Consider the following 15633-nt stretch of genomic DNA (forward strand, 5'->3'; position numbering starts at 1 on the left):
TCACAAAGTCCAGGGCACACTTTTACAGCTGTGTGGGGTCAGGATCGCTGGCTAGGACAGCAAGAGGTGAAGCACAGCTCTGAGATTTCAGGTAACTTGTTCTTTCTGAGGTCATATGTGGAGCCACAGTTCTCTTGGACACCTTCAAGTGCTCAGGTCCTTGCACAGAGGGATGCTTCCAACTTGTGAGGCAGAAAAGCTGGCACTGAGGTTTTATCCTGCTTATGAACATCTTCATACACCACCTCTTACTCGAGGTCTCAGCTGTAGACAGCAGCGCTTCTGCAGGTCCTGCTCATGCAGACAGACCCGTGGCCGCATCCAGTCATCCACAGGGGGAAATGAGGAAAGACAGTCCAGCGAAGGACCTCATCCTCCAGGTCTGCCCTGGGGTTGTTGCACAGGTGAGGATCCATTGCTTTTTTAATACCATGGGTCTCATCTCAGCATCATTTCCTGTGCTACCCCGTGCATATGGGAACACTGGTTCACGCTAACAAATCTGAGCATCCCCAGATGATTAAAAGAAGCACTGCCTTTTAAATTGATTTGCTCTGATTGGGGTTGATAGCTGCGTGGAGTTGGACACTTGGCTCTAATGATGTGTGAAAATCTCCCTGTCATGACCACTCTTTCCTGCTATGGAATATAAGGAGAAAGGCAGAGGGGAAGAAGAAGGAAAAAAAAAAAAACCAACCAACCACCCTCCTCCAGTGGGAGTCCCAGATCAGACAGAGATTTGTCACTCAGGATGGTCCCTCCGGGGTTCTACTCGCTGCCTACTTGTGGCTGGGAGAAGCAGCCCTGTTTCGCAGGATTAATAGGGATGTATGTGGCACCAGTGGCTTTCAGCTCTGTGGTAGCAGGTGAATCGGGGTCCCAATCTGGCACAGGTTTCCTGCAGGCAATGCAGGAAATGCACTCCCAGGCAGAGAATGCCTGTAGGTTTTCACAAGGTTCCATCCTGGCTCTGGCTTATCCCATCAATATTTCCACGCTGGTATTGAGCAGGTTATTATCTGAGACCGTGGTGCTGCAGGTGTGCGCGGGCTGCCACAGCACAGCCACGCTGCTAGAACATCGCTCAAGGCCACGGCTCATCTAAATGAGACCCTACGACAAGCTGGATGGAGGATGCAGCCCTGCGGGGAGGCAGAGCACAGCCAGCAACCCCAGCCTGGAAGCACAGCACTTCACCGAGTCCCATGGAAGGATCTGAGCAAGCAAACCACACCTTTCCCCGATGCACGGGGACCACTGGCTGACACCTCTTCAGGTTACTCTCCATCACTACTGCTGATCAGCTGCCCGCCCTCTGCATGAAGGCGAGGTGAACCCAGGCAGTATGCTCATTGCCTTCTCTCTCCATCACCTCCCCTGCTGCTAACTTCCTAACAACACCCGAATTCAAAGCAAATCTTGGTATGCACAGTCCAATCCTTACCCTCTGGACGAGTTTGCTTTTTAGAGGTTCTCTTTGCTGAGATTTGCTGTTCTGCTGCAGAGAGAAATGGCCGGGTGGGCTGTGAAATAAAGGATGCGTTTCCTCATGCTCGGATGGCACTAAACAGAGGCACGGAGGGAGGCCAGGCGCTGGCCGGAGGTGTCCTGCAGCGAGTGACCCTCAATGTGACATTGATGGCTCTTAATTCTTAAGCCTGCTTTGGAAGGATTTCAGCAGATCCTATTTAATCACTGCAGCCTCTTCATCTCCCCTGTCTCAGCTCGGGGTAACATTATGCATTCTCCTCCACCATCTCTCTCCAAGAACTCGCCACCCTCCTCTTCCTCCATGGGTCGCTGGCACAGGAAATGCCACCAAGCCCTTTGCCTGCCGCACAGCGTGGAGCTGCCAAAGCCATCACCACCCTCAGCTTGTTTACTAATGCACTGCTCAAATAGCATTTGCTTAATTTCCCCCGTCCGCAGGAGGACTCCGTCTCTCGCTAACGAAGGGCATGGCTTCCTGCAGGTGCACCACCAACTCCTCGCAATCGCGCTGCACCGTGCATAACATTAAATATTTAAGCGCTTGTCAAAATGTTATAACGATTTTTTTTGTCTTGTTCCATTAGCTCCATTTCCAAAGGCCACCACTGGAACTACTGAACATTTATTTCTATTGAATCCAGCTTAGAAGTTGTGATCTGAAAAACCAGGAGACAGGACAGTATGTTCTGTGGTGCCTGCTTTTCCCCACCACTGCTCAGCTGAGACACGTCAGCCTTTGAAATATCATTTTTATTTCTACCTTAGAAAAACTAAAATAAAGAGATTGATTCTTCTGCCTGCTAGATTTGCTTCTGCTGGCTAAATAAGGTACATAAATATCAGTCAGGTGGCTTCCCCATGTAAGTTTTGGGGCTGTCTGTTTAAATGCTTTGCGTGGTCGGTTGTACCAGCCATGTGAGCTGGATATCCTTCCCAGGCACAAAATGAAGTGTTGTTATTACTTGATTTTTCCTATTGCTAGAGAGTTACATACATGAATCGTCCTCCTTCACTGCCTGGGCATGAAGAGCATCTTATGATGCTAATACTGTGAGTATTAGACAAAAAGCACTGGAGAAAACCAATGAAGACAGCAGTTTGGGCTGCGGGCAGAGTGCGGTCAGCAGGGGCTGCAGCAGGCTATGACCCCCAGATTTGCTTTAGGTTCGCTGCAGAGCTCAGAAAGGGGAAAAAAGGGAAAATCTAAAGCATTCTTAAAGACTTCCTTGTGTTTTAATACCTCTGTATTTAAAAAAACATGAGAGCCTAAAAGTTTCAGTCCTGCTGCCTGCGCCTGGATGCTTTGCAAAGTTGTAATTGCCGCTAGCGACATCACGGGCCATTGTCATGGGGATGTGACAAACTCAGCACCATGACTTCAGCACGGCAGGGATGGGCAGCAAGGGAGGCAGTGCTTCCCAACCACCAGTGTCTCCAGTAATTAGCAAACTGGCACAGAAAATGAGGATGAAACATAGGATAGGAATATAAAACCATTTTGGAAGTATGATCTATTGGAAAGCGCTCCCTCCTGAGAAAGTGCCTTCTTAATGGATCCTGCGCTCCTTAGTAAACCACAAAAGGCAGAGAATAAAATACAAGTTATAGTATATTTGTTTTATTGGGCATTTCATTGCATAATTAAGAGGATAATTAGGAAAGGGAACATTAAAAGATGTTACGTTCAGCCCTCGTCTTACTCTAGGGGAGCAAGCTATTGCACGCGCAGCGGCATCCGATGTTTCCCTGCGCTAACATGGAGTTTCTCAGGGCAAGGGAGGCACATCTGGATGTGCCACAGCGTGAGGGGTCACATACAGGATGGAAAAGGGTGAAAAAGCATCACCGCAGTGGCCTGGCAGGATGCTGGAGCTCTCCTAAGAAATGCAGGGTGCAAATGGCGGGTTGCCGGGAGCAAACCTCACCTTTGCAGCATCTCTTGACATGTGATATCAGGCTTTGACGTTTGCACACGGTGTGTTTTTAGCGCAGGGGAGGCTAAATGGAAAAACATATATCAGCTCTGTCTGCAGAGGAGCTCTGGGGAGAGCTCGCCATGGTGAAAGACACACTGATAAAGCACCACAGTTGAGGCTGAAGTGGGAGAAAGCTGGAAAACCAGTTGGAAGCTCAGCACAACAGTTACCCTGCACAAGGAGAACAGCTCTGTCTCCTACACTCCTTGTAACACCGACCCCCCAGATTGCCTCCTCACCTACAAAAAATATGGATAAAAGTGTCTGTATAACTAATCCAGATTGGACCCAACATCACTTGAAGAGCCCTGGATGGTTGCAACCCGATCTAAGCTGCTTCTCTAAGGTACTCAGCATTTCCAAAAGATGAGGAAGCTTCAGTGCCAATGAACAAATCGTAAAACAAAGAAAGATCTACGCCAACAACAAAATCTGCAGCTCTTTTCCAACCTCTGGCATATCTTGCTCCATTCCATTTACCCACAGGCATGGCCATACTCCAACACTGATGTCAGCAAACCAAGTCCCACCATGGGTTTCCTTTGCAGCCCATGTTACGTGCTGGGGACCCCAATGGTCACACATGGCCATCTCCTAATAGGTCGTGGGTGAAAGCCAGCCCCAGGGAGAGCAGTCTGCCCACCACAAGTCCTAAATGGATAAGATAAGATAAGGCTTTACTAAAAGCAGACAGTCCCATTGGACATGCATTTATAAACACCAAGGCAACAGACAGGCTAATTCACATTATTGCCCCAAACCATTTGCTCAGGAGACAAAACAAGCAACCAGCCATCCCAGACAAAAGAGAAACCTCAACCTGCAACATGGCAGTGCTGACCAGGACCATATATTTAGGAAAGGACATCACTTTACGTGCAGGAGAAGGCTGGCTTGTTCTAAACTGGTCTCTGTGGCCTGGGAACTTTTTTTCACCATAGGGAGATGGCTACAATCCAGTTGCCATGCTGGGCCAGTGTTTCAGGGATAACGGCTTGTCAGGGTTAAGCCTGAAGCATCGCATAACTGTCAGAAAATCCCTGTCCAGAAAGTCCCCAGCCCTCCCTTTTCCCCCTTTGGAAACAACTGTTGCTCTCTGTCCTCCCCTGCTCAGTGGGAACAATCCCCATTCTCTTCAAAGCAAAGTAAAACTGGGGTTTAGCTTGTTACCAGCCCTCGCAGGCATGAGAGCAGCTTGTTGGGAGACTCAAGTGCCCCACACAGTCCTAAAACATGACTCCTGTTTGAAGTGCATGGATTGAGGCTGGATTAAGAAAGCCCAGGAGGAGTGTCTAGCTCTGCTCCTATACTAAAAAGTCTGCTCAGCAGCAGCAGCCAACGCTGCTTGATCCTGCTCAGCCCTTCATGCAATCCCTAAGAAGCTACTACAGCGCTGGGGAAGCGGGATTTCAGCATGCGATGTTCAACTTGACCCAGGGAAGGTGTAATTGCAGAGCCCGTGCTCTGCTTTCCACTGCTGAGGGAGGAGAGCAGAGCTGCCTCACTCTTGGCTGCAGGGGCACCCAGTGCTGCTCTAACCCCGGTATCACTCCAAGGAATTGGACAATTAAGTTCCACAGGGGCAGATTAAGACCAACAACAAATGCAGGACAAAAATGCCACCATTAACCACCTCTACCCCATCAGGCAGAGCAGATAGAGGATGCAGAGCCCAGAGCGGGTCCTGGGCAGATAATCTATACGTGGCTCAAGACAAGTTTAGTGAATGACTTCTGAAGTCTCCCTCTTGCAAACACCTTATTTCCCTGCCCCCCTTCCCCCTGAGTCAATGCAACAAGCAGGTTTAGTTCGACACAAACAAGGAACAGAGGATAAAACAAAACACCAGCCCATACCTGAAGTTGCATCCTTCCTTTCTCACCAAGCAGTAGGGAGGACATTGCCGTCTCTCGGTAATTTTCCAACATCCTCTGTTGCAGGTAGATTTATGCACTGATCATAGTTGGAACTGTTAATAAAAAAAAGTGCAAAGAAAATGGATATTACTGTGAAGTACAGGGCTGCTTTTCTTCCAGCTTTGCATTATCATGACTTTCTCTTTTTTTAATCTTTTTTTCTTATGGTTGACCATGTTTGGGGTTCAAAGCTTTAAAAATAAATCGTGGATCTTCTTTCATCTACTACGGATGAGAGACTCGGAATCATTACATGGCTTAAATGGATATTTTGAGAGAGACCCCGGACTGAGTAGTTCCTACTTTAACTGGGAGCCAGAGGGATGAAGCTAATTTGCAAATAATGTTACATGCTGGTTTTACTCCAACTCAAGGGAAAAGGCTGCAGTGGTTACTTGTTATTCTCAGTAAGAAATTGAACAAAATGGAAATCAGGTTCACCAATTATATATATATATATTAAAAAAAAAAAATATATATATATATAAAATCTGCAGATGACCAATTTCTCCCACACCAGGGGAAGGTCCCAGGACTGCAATGAAGCTGTGCCTCAGCACGCTGCCCGGGCACTGGGGACAAACAGATTGGCCGTCCTTTTCTCAAGAGCAGATTTTTAACTCTGAGAGCTGCGAGCATTTCTCCAGCTCAACTCGAGCCACTTCTTCCTTATGCAGTTTGAAAGACAACTTTCCCCTTTAGCATTGCAAATGCCTTCCCCCAGGATTGGGAGCTCTGATATCTGCAGCACTGCATCTTTACAGCAAACCGCGTATCGATGACTTTGTGGTTAATAGATACAATGAGAAGCAGAGGAGCTAATATAATGCAATTTTCCATGTTTACTGCATTATTACAGTGGTTGAATCTGCCGATTAGTTCATATTTTTCTTAGCATCTCTTCCTGAGTATCCCTTTTATTTTTGTCCTGCTTATCTTCATACGGAGTCATTTATCCCTATGGCTGTTGTAGCAGCAAGCAGGGCCAAAGCTATCACTTCTCCTCCCTTTCAAATTTAATCTCGCAGACCTCAATCTTTGTGATACTGCTATTATTTTGTCCATATCTGATCTAACAAGAACCAGCCATTATTTTTGCCATTAAAAAAAAAGAGAAAAAACTAATATGAGCAAAAGATAATGATGGCTGTGGCACTAATGATCCTTGGCATAATCTCCTTGCAATGAATCCAGTGCTAAAACAGAGATCGTTTGTTTCCCTTCTCTCTACATAACTGCAAGACTGACCCCTCATGCACAGGCAGCTCCCCACCAAACAACAGTGCCCTGAGCTCCCAGGGGATTCATTTCACTGCCAACTATCTCAGCAGCTCTTCTTATTTTCTTAACTTATTTACCCAAATAGTGGAAAAACAACTCAAGTGGAGCCGGACACTCTCCAACAACATGACTACAACTGGTTTCTCCAGTTTTGCTCCCCTGCAAGCTAGGAAAGTCTCTTCCGCAAAGGCTATTAATTGAAAAGACAGGAGGAAAATTCCCTATAATATGAATATCAGTAAGTGTTCTTCATTTCTGTTCCTTGAAGATCATGCCAAGATATTTTGCTCTCCAACTTCCTTAATTCTCCCCACCACTCAGCTCTGAACAGACTATTGCACCGGCTGAAGAGCATCCACTGAAGCATCAAGCCAAGTTGTTTTGCATGTGCCAAACCCATCAAACAGCAGGAGAGGTAGGAAGAGGTATTGAGGAATCCCTTTCCTCCCTTCTCCCGCATCCCAAATAGCCATAGCTTTTGTAAGCAGCAAATGTGCCTGCCCACCCTCCTCAATGCACGTCCAACCATTTGCACCATCACTTTGTGGTTTCTATCTACACCACGCTCTTCACCTCTGCCTGCAGCCTGGAGACATTCACATGCCCTCCCCTTCCTCTTAGAAATATTATCAATAAATATATATTATAAACATTCAGCTTTTGGTCTCAGCGATTCAAGCAAGGACTTGGAGCTGCTTCAAGAGCACACGGCGCTGGCAGGGCACAGGATCCAGCTTGTCCCCTGCACTGGGATTTTTATGCACCATGATTTTATAGAAGCAAGCGTTGTGGAAATTAAATTGAGCCCTTCCCTGCATCCTCTACTCAATGGGCTTGACTTGGGGAACCCCTTGCTCACGTCACCATGGAGCTCCCAGCTGCCCAGGCTGTAGCACTGCAGGAACCCAAGCATTTATTGGTCTAGATACAACACAGCATGTATTATATTTATTATTAATGAAAGATTAAACGCAATAAAGAGCACTATTAATTTTAATAATCATCAGCTGTCCCTCACTTCACCCTGGAAGCCCAAGAGCTATAATGAAAGAGCAAATTCCAGCTCAGAGTATCTTTAACGGAGGCTGCTGTAATTCAGAGCCCAGCACTGCAGCTCACAGCCATGGGTGTTTTCTGCAACTAGTGAGGAATCCCAAAGGTCTTCTAAATGTGAAGAACCATAAAGACAGAAATTGCAGAAAAAATAACTCCATTTGGAAATAAGGACTCACACCAACCCTCCAGCTCTGCAACACCAGAATTGTCTTCTCATTTCCCAATCTGCACCCATACCATGACCCACAGAGTCCAAGTTTGCAGAGTGTCCTGTGTCACAGCAATCATTAGATGGTGATAACCCATTTTAGCTCTAAGGAAAAGTCTGCATTTCCAGAAGCGTTCCTTGCCCTCTTCCCCTGGGAAAAATACAGCTCTTTAAAGTCTCATAGGAGCATAAGCCAAACAAAAGTCATTAAAGATCCTTCAGAAACGAATTCTCATGGGACAGGACTATCCCTGTGACCAGCCAACACTCATCTCCTCCCAAAAGCAGCATCTGCTGTCACCAGAGGTGGTCCATCAGCACAAGGGGGAGGACCAGAAGCAGAGCCATTTCTACCCTGAATCCTCCAGCATCTCAGCAGGACAAGCAAAGCAAGGAGTCACCAACCCCAGCGGAAATTCAGGGTGTCAGAAAGGCACATGGGTAAGTGTAAAGCATCCTTTGTACAGCAGCAGTAATGTTTTCCTGCTCCAGCACATCAGCACTGACCGTGAATAATATTTCCTTTGCAATTCACCTGGAGGAACAGGGAGAAAAGTGGTTTACAGAGGAGAGTCACAAAGAGCCCGTTCTTGGAAAATTGGCTACTTGTGGTACCATAATCCCTCTCCTCTTGGAAAAAAAAAAAAAAGAGAGGGGCCTAAGAGGTTGAGGGAGCTTCTGAAATCCAGAGAGGAATCCAGCAGCAGAGCCTGAAGCATAATTCAGATATCAGGGACCAACAAGCAGGACCAAGACCAGTGTTTACAGACTGTACCAGCCTCAGGACCAAGATCTTGCTTTAGCACATGCCTACCCACCCCCTTGCCCACCAATACTGCTGTGAGCCATGCCAATACGAGATGCTGCAGAGCAAGAAGGTAGCAAAGAACACTTTGTTTTCTTACCCAGATTTTCCCTAAGCATGCAAAGACCTGGCTCCTCATCTGAGTGCTAATTCTCACCCTCTTTCAGCCTAGTTTTTCACAGCTTTTCTACAAATTCAGAATACATTTGAGTGATCAGCACAATGTTTAGTGAGGAAAATCGTATGCTACATTTCCGCTTGGCATGATTTTGAAATGGTTAAGCTGTTAAGCCCTGAAAGGGAAGTTTTAAGAATACAGTGGAAAAAAAAAAGAAGCCAAAAACAAAAATAAATCAACAGTGGCAAAATTAGAGCGTGACATAACGAAACCATTTGGATGGATCCCTTTTTCCAGAGAAATGGTGCATGCTGGCTGCTGCTTTCCATTGTCAGGATCTCTGCAGTTGTGTAGCACCTGGACTTTTCATTACGACAGCAGGGAAAATAAATTGAAAGTCAACGCTGGCACAGAAGAGAGGGAGAAAGTTTTCCTAAGCTAGAATCAGACCTCTTACAAGCTTCTCTTCTAAACCACAACCACATCGCCCTGAGACCCCCTTTGCCCACCTCCTTCTTTCCCAGCAAGGGGGGGATGCTATCGGGGCACGCATGCAAGCGCTTGTCTATGGACTAGAAGTGGTCCAGAGCGGGGAGGAGTCATGGCAGGTACCCCAGAAATCCCCATGTACCCACATTTTCCAGATAAATCCTTCCAAAGAGGAGCAAATCCTGCCCTGGACCATGGTTCATCTTCACGCAACACAACTCCAGCGATGCTGGTTTCTCTAAGGATAGTCAGGTTCTGTCTAGGGCATTCAGGGGACAGAGAGGACATCTCACTTTCACCCCAACCAACTTGCTTTGCACAATACGGTGACAGCTGTGCAGCCCCTATGTCACTCAAACACCTCCTGAATTATGCATCAATTTGCTGCTGTGCAAACTGACTTGGCGACTTAATTACACAGCCAGTTACTGGGCTGAAGGACGCAGCTCCAGTCACAACCATTATACATTGATTTTTATCATGTAACGCAGTACAATGCTGGATAAAAAGACCTCTCAGAATCCACACACCTGACAATATCCCACTACATTTGTGGCACAAAGTATTAATGCAATGACAGTACCAATAACATTCATACCTGCTACTTTTAGGTCCCCCCAATCCAGTGCAGTTGAGATAACAAGGGCTCTTTTCCTTCCACTCCATGCTACCCTGAGTCATTGTGACTTGCTCACTCTTTGAGAGTTCTCGGAGGGTTTGGATCAGAGACATCATGTTAGGTCACCCACAAAGGTAATGGGGGAAAAAACTTTGTTCCCCAGCATATCCACATCTGTGCACACTTCTGTAGAGGTCAAGCATGCTCCTGACAAGGGCATCTCCTGTCCAGTCCTGTACACTGACCCAGCTTTAGCTAAGCACGATAAAGATTAATAAAGTCAGAGACAACCTTTTCCTCCATCGCCTAACACTTCTCCAGCCTGGGTCTTCTTCTGCCTTTCTGAAGCACCAGAGGATGTTGGGTTTGGTCCACATAATCACAAGGTGAAACCTGTGACCTGTACCCCAAAATACTTCTGCTCCCAACAGGAATACTGGAACTCCAAGTAGCCAACGTATCATCTATATCTATCCTGGGTGATGTTTTAAGACTTGCCTAAACAAAGCCAACACCAGTCTGACACACCACTGGCAAAAGTCCTGCTTCATACCAGCACTCCTGAGTCCCACCTTGCAATCTCCCCTCCTGGATCCACCCTCCTCCACAATTTTGGAATTGCAATTCCTCTGAAAAACTCTGCCGCTATAAGTGGAGAATCTCATATCTGAAGCACTGACAAAACCCTGGGATTTAATTTATATTGCAAAACCAAAGCCCACTCTGCACATGGCCCTTCCCCAATACTGACAGCTACAGAGATGCTGTATGTCAAGTCCCGAATCACAGCATGGTTATAAACAGGTTGTAAGATGAGGTAGAACACACAGTGAGCTGCAGAGGACTTGGGCTGAGAAAACAGCACAATAAATAATTATTTTATTGCAAGTCAAGGGGCAACATTTCCACTGATAACCTTCTCACAAGGGGGAAAAGAATGGAGCATTATTTACTCTGTACTGGTGTTTATATCACTAATTGCTTTCCCCATGCAGGCTCAAGGAGTTCTTGCTCCCCACCGCTCTGAAAGGTGTTCAGCCATTCCCAGCCTCCTTCAAGCACACCCTGGAAACCTCATCATAGGTCACTATTTCTACTTCAGGCAAGGAAAGTAATAATTCTGCATATTGTAGGTAAGAGCACCCAGCCCCCACCAACCACTAGAGTGTACGGACTCCAAGCTGCCTTTTGCTATTTCAACCTTCCTTCATCCCATTTCCAAGTGCGCTAGTGGGATTCACGGCAGGCTGCTTCTTGATCTTCAGGAGATGTCCTAGAGCTCACAGAATAATACCTAAACAAGCACACATCTCCTCCTTTCCTTATATGAGGCACCACAGCACTAAGTGCTGAGTCTCTTTAACAAAATTACTGTGCAACTGTCCCTACTGCAGCACAGGAAAAAAATGAGTAGAGTGAAAATAAATCATTATCTATGGAGGAGGTCTCCTGCTCATGGGCACTTCAGGGAGAGCATGGGTATTTCTCCACACTGGCAGCCCAGTGACTCTCGGTGCAATACAGAGCTCCATGACAAAAGACACTAAGAAGGTGCCGGAGGAAAAGAGGAAACTGTTTTCCCCTTCCTTTTGATTTACACATGCTTCTGCTGGCAGTGGCTCCTGGACATGTATTTCTCTATGCTCAGCTACTGCCGAGCATGATAATATAGGAGTAAAGATCCAGGCATTCACTGTCTGTGGTCTCCACTGTAGATCAGCGGTGTGATGAGGAAAAAGCTTATTTGCATTGCCGTCATTCGGTATTTGCAGCAGGATGCCAAGAGCGCAGAATGGCCATGGTAAAAAGCATCTGATTTAACCTTCGCACCGTACACCTTCCTGAATGCATTACCCTGCACAGACCTGGCATCGAATCCTTCCTGCCAGCCCTCTGTGCCATCTCATGATGAAAAGGCAATCAAAAGCACCTCTCAACTGCCCAGGGCATGCGGCCAGGGAAAGGTCACAGTAACCAGCACTGTCCCTACTGTGCCAAAGGTTCCTGTGATGCTGCTCGAGCCACCATAGCCCAAAGCAGCCCTTTGGCTCCTCTCAAACGCATCAAGTGTTCAGCCCTTATCTGTGGAGCTGGGAAACACCAGGAGCGCCTGGAAGACAAGCAGTTGCGTTATCACGTGTTTGTCATCAGGAACGAGAGCACCTAACTCAACACGAGCGTCCTCCATTGGCTTCAAGGGCACCAACATATTGAAGTTACCAGCTGATTCGGGGTTTTCACTTGGACTTTCATTACAGCCATGGCCAGGAGCTCCACAAAGGCTTTCTTAGCAAGCCCAAGATCCTCCCAGACTGGCAGCATTGGTTTTCATCTGTGCAGTGCTTTGTGGATGTCCTGGAGTGGAACATGGGAGAGTGATGGAGGGATTTTAGCTATTTATGAATTAGAAGAGTGGTTTACATATTTTAACAAGAAGATAGAGGAGGTTTTGCTCAGAATAAGGGCTTTTTTTTCCTTCCACTTTTCCTAAATTGCTTTTCTAATCATTAGTACTTCTTGCCACAATGAACAACCAGGCAATTCCATCATGTTACCTTGGACGTATCATGGCAGGCAGCTAATACTATCTATCATAAATCATGTCCCTTTCAATCTCTATTATATAGGAAGAGCAAATTTATTATGATGCACGTGTCATTACACACCGATGCCTTTCCATTATCATATAACTGGATACCCCCAAGGTTCATAATTTGCAGTATAATAGTAATTTTTAAAGAACCATTGGTAATCAATAGCACTCAGCATCCCTGTCGGGATCATTTGCAAAACAAATAACAACACTGATCTCAAACAACTTTACAGGAGGGATATTCAATCCCCATGAATTGTATTATATGATGGATAAGCAGGGAATCCTAGACTATGTATCATGTATTTTCCTTGGATTAAATATCACTTCAATCAATGTTGCTACCGGCTGTACAATGCTGCCTGTGTTTTCACTAAGTAATGCTGAAGTATTGTCTTACAAATAGACATTAGCTACGTGCCAAGCACCAAAACCCCACGACAGCTCCCCGGAGCATGAGGAGCGGGGCAAGGCAAAGGGCAGAGAGGTGAGTTAGCCAACGCGATAGTGCCTGGGGAGCGCATGGCAGCAGGCAACGCTGAGGCAAGGATGGCTGCTGGTGACCCTACGAACAGGACACCAATGCACTTAGAGTGGTGCGGACTTGTACCACAGCCACGACTGTTGCCCGCTGTCAGGCGAGCACAGTGGTGTTGAGTCCCATGCTTGCAGAGCCAAAGCATTGGAGGGCTGAGCCCAGCAGAGGTGATGCTCTCTCCCAGGGTGGTTTTGCTCCGCAGAGCTCACTGCAGCCCAGCTCTGCCCTTGTTGCCAAAATACCCAGCGCAGCCTCCACACCGAAATCAAATCAGCAGCAGAAGGAGCTGCTGTGTTCAATACAGAGGTCACATTTAACGTTGCTACCTATAACTCTACAAATGTGCTAGGTAGTATTATTTAATAAGAGGTTCAGCTGTCTGCCTCATTAGCTAACAGACAGACATTAAGGACAACAAACAGAGCCTTGATTTACTTATTGCTTTTCCTTTTCCTTCAGCACATATCACCAGAGGCTGTAATTGGGAAGGTAACTTTGTCCTGACTGCCCCTGCCCTGGCTGAGGTTAGTCTGTCTCAAGTCCATCAACATCCCAGGCTGTGACCACCTTTAATGGAGCTTTTACATAAATAAAAAGAAAAAGAATCAAGATAGAAGCAGCTGACCTGGCAGAACCTTGTGCAACCGGTGCACAGAGAGGCACTCGCAGGGACAGCACTGACCCCAGGGGCTGATGAACCCCTACACACACCTGGCTGCGCTGCAGCCCTTGAGATAACCCGGCTGGCATCCAGCTCAGGAATCCCTAATGAATATCTCCAAAGTCAGGCTAAAGATGGATGCAATATCTATGCTTCAGCAAGCTCACTATCAGGGAGCCCAAGTTACCTGTTGCACAGCTGAGAGCCGGCCAGCACCTGCATCCTTCCTTACAGGCAGCTTTCTGAGGCATGAAATCCACATTTGAATTTTCTACACAGGTTTCTGCCACTTCAGAGCTCTCCAGCAGAGCTGTATCTCACTACTTGCAGCTGGAGACACCTTTAGCAAAATCTTCAGCTCCTACTGATGTGGAAAAATTCATGCATTTCTCTCCCAATGCAAGCACAGGGCTGGCATTCACGGCACTTCCCAGAGATAAGCCCCAAATCACTCATCACTAGAAACCCCGCACCTTGGTAAGGACATACAGAGTTGGGATGGAAAAAAAAAAGCCAAACAACCTTGGACCCTAAGTAAACACTTTAGCAGCTGGAGATTACAGAATCCTATTTAGCAATATCAGAGAGCATTTTCTACAGAAGAAACATCTTCAGCCTGGCTATAGGAAGTTAGGAAAAACCAAATATTTTAGAAGGAAGAAGAAACCCAGAGTTCTGCTTGTTTTGGTTCATTTTTAGAGACAAATGTGGTTTAGAAATTGGATTAACGAGGGCCTCCTGGCACCCCTTCCCACTCAGCAACACCTCGACTGAGCAGCACAATCCTGCAAGCTCCTGGGCTGCCCCAAGGAAAATGCCATGAAAGAAAAGACAGCTATTTTTAAAGCTAGAAGGACAAATTCTCTTCCCAGTTACACTAGTGACCTCACGCCTCCCCACAAGGTTGGGCAGGCACAGCTCTGATTTGGGTTTATTCTGAGCATCCTCCAGAGTCACCAGGTACCCAGCAGGCAGAACGCACAGAAGAGCAGGATGAGGCCCTCACCTCCAGATCATCAGCCTCCAATCTGTTACGACATTGATAATTTTCACCAACAAGAGGTTAAAATGGATACTCTGTTTAAATAAAACACTTTAACCAAAATCCTCTGTGGCCAGCCCAGGGCTGGATGGGGGCACAGCCACTTCACCCCAGATGAGCATGGATCTCAGCAGGGCTGGTGTCCCCACTGCTGACCCTGCTGCCATCCCCGTTTGCTCATCACAGCGACTCATTACCCACACGCACGTAATGTGAGCGCACACAGGGCTCTTCCACAGATGAAACATTAAATGGCTTAAACATTACTATCCCTTTTCATTTAAATAAGGCGGAATTGCTATAAACTGACTTGGGCTGATTTGTTCTCTCCACTGCTTTTATTTTATCAAAAATCTTCCACCTGAGTTTCATCAGGCCGTCATCCAGCACTAATTCAGAGCTTCAGGAGCATGATCCATTCTGGCAAATGGATGGAAACCTCCAGGAAAGCTCAAATACCACACAGCGATGAGAGAGTACCTTTTACTCTCTCCTGAGCAAGCGCCTGGGCTATGATAGGGCTAAAGAGATTATCACATAATCAAGAGGGATGCAAAACATGGACTTTCCCACTGGCATTTGCCCAGCTGAGATGAGTGCTATCTTCTTTGCTACCCATCCCAACCTTTTTGGGAGTCACTGCTCTTGCCCCCAGGGTAGCAGCCACATTTTAGCTGCTGATGACACCAGTAAAAGCAAGATCCAGTGCAAGCGCTGGAATACAATACATAACTAACACTTAATTCTCTGCTGGCATAACCCAAAACCTCAAAGACAATCAGGCTGGGAGGAATTTCCCAGCTCACATGGTTCAGGGGAGATGTTACTGCAACGCTCATG

The 15633-nt window shown here is 46.7% G+C and overlaps 1 protein-coding gene across 6 annotated transcripts in view; it reads right to left on the bottom strand.

The window, feature by feature from the left end:
- Positions 1-15633, bottom strand: part of ELFN1 (extracellular leucine rich repeat and fibronectin type III domain containing 1) — a 107356-nt gene that overhangs the window by 78959 nt on the left and 12764 nt on the right. For 5 of the 6 annotated variants that reach the window (XM_054081058.1, XM_054081057.1, XM_054081061.1 and 2 more), the window contains exon 2: positions 5324-5436. The gene's annotated coding sequence lies outside the window, so the exon portion shown is untranslated. Of the gene's footprint in view, positions 1-1444; positions 1613-5323; positions 5437-15633 lie in introns of those variants that run through there. The other variant, XM_009568535.2, reaches the window with a different exon arrangement.

The sequence above is a fragment of the Cuculus canorus genome, chromosome 15, assembly GCF_017976375.1.
Source record: "Cuculus canorus isolate bCucCan1 chromosome 15, bCucCan1.pri, whole genome shotgun sequence".
Taxonomy (NCBI): domain Eukaryota; kingdom Metazoa; phylum Chordata; class Aves; order Cuculiformes; family Cuculidae; genus Cuculus; species Cuculus canorus.